Source organism: Octodon degus, unplaced genomic scaffold (genome assembly GCF_000260255.1).
Source record: "Octodon degus isolate 3935 unplaced genomic scaffold, OctDeg1.0 scaffold00091, whole genome shotgun sequence".
NCBI classification, from domain to species: domain Eukaryota; kingdom Metazoa; phylum Chordata; class Mammalia; order Rodentia; family Octodontidae; genus Octodon; species Octodon degus.
The window spans coordinates 6,218,483-6,220,236 of NW_004524667.1; the positions used below are offsets into that span (position 1 = coordinate 6,218,483).

The 1,754-nt window shown below is 50.4% G+C and overlaps 1 pseudogene; it reads right to left on the bottom strand.

Moving 5' to 3' along the window:
• Positions 1 to 12: 12 nt before the first annotated feature.
• LOC101589303 lies at positions 13 to 767 on the bottom strand (annotated as a pseudogene).
• Between the last annotated feature and the right edge of the window lie 987 nt (positions 768 to 1,754).

Below are 1,754 nucleotides of genomic sequence, written 5' to 3' on the forward strand. Positions count from 1 at the left end.
CATATTCCATTGAAGACACCTGCTCCTAGCACCCACACTCCTGTGCACTTGGGGCCTGTGTGCGCCTTGGGGACCGCAGCTGTCTTAGGGCAGCATCTCCATACTGGATGCCTGAGCCCATTCTTTCCGGGTCTAATTCACCTGATTCGATTTTGTTAAGTATTTTCCTTGCACACTGCATGAAGGCCTCTTCTACATTCTCCCCTGTTAGTGCACTCGTCTCCAAGAACATCAGCTCGTTCTCCTGCGCGAACCTGGAGGCTTCTAGGAAGGTGACTTCCCGGTCGGCGTCCAGGTCCTTCTTGTTCCCACAGAGGATGATGACAATGCTCTGGCTGGCCAGCATTCTGGCATCTGTTAACCAATTAGTAAGCGCATTGTAGGTTTCTCGGCTGGTGATGTCATAGACAAGGAGAGCCCCGGCTGCCCCTCTGTAGTAGCTTCTTGTCACAGACCTGAATCGTTCTTGTCCTGCTGTGTCCCATATCTGTAACTTTACATATTTACCACCAACATTTATCATCTTTGAGCCAAATTCCACTCCTATTGTATGATTTGAATCATCTTTGAATTTTTTTTCAATAAACTGATGGAGTAAGCAAGATTTGCCAGTTCCTGCATTTCCAATAACCAAGAATTTAAACAAGAAATCGTAGGTCTTGGACATGGCCGTCTGCGACATTCTGCCGTCTCTGCTGATCTGTCCCGTCCGGTGGGAGCACGCGGCGGGACCGAGCAGCGGGCGGGGCGCAGACCCGGGGCGAGCGCTGGGCCACGGGCTGCGGCCCAGCGGGACTCCCAGACTTTTAAACAACAGTCTCACATGTATTTTTTTTTTTTTTATTGTTGGCAGAACTGGGGATTGAACTCAGGCCCTGGTGTTTGCCAGTGAATCCCTTATTCTACTGAGCCATCTCCCTGGCCCCCACAGTCTCACATGTATGTAGCACTAACATTACATAAGTAATGGAGAGGTGGCTGTAGGTGTACAGAAGGAAGTACTCAGGGTTTGCAAACTCCAGGTCATCTGCTCTAAGAGCAATGGTATCTGAGAGGCCTGAGGCCATTCTCCAAGTGAGAGGGAGGAGGCCCAGTGGTCCGCCACCAGGACAGCTCCACCATCCTTAGTCTGCTCTCTGCGTTTACTCTGGAAGCTGCTAAGGACATAAGACCCTAAGCCTGAGGCACTAGCCAAGAGTTACACTCTGGAGCTTTGCTTCCAGCCTCTGCTGATAGATGGCTGAATTTTAACAGCCTTAGAGTTTTCTTCCAATAGATTTTTAGTTTACTATTCCTTAAAGAACCCAAAGAGAGCTGGGGAGATAGCTCAATGGTCTAAGTGCCTGCCTGGCAAGCGCAAGGACCCAGGTTCAATCCCCAGTACCATAACCGGGTGTGGTGGTGCACACCTGTAATCCCAGCAATGGGGTGGCTGAAACAGGAGGATCACCAGGAGTCCAAGCTTTGCAGTGAGACCCTGTATCAAATAAAATATTTTATTTAAAAAAGAGGGGCTGGGGAGATAGCTCAGTAGAATAAGTGCTTGCCTGGCAAGAGCAAAGTCCTGAGTTTGATCCCTGGCAACACACACACACACACACACACACACACACACACACACACACACACCACGCAGGGGCCCTGGCTGCTGTGCTAGGCCCACCCCTGAGGTACACTGAGGTGATTGAGACTGGGCCTGGTGGCCAGCACCTGTAATCTCAGTGCTTGGGAGGCTGAAAATAGGAGGATCACTA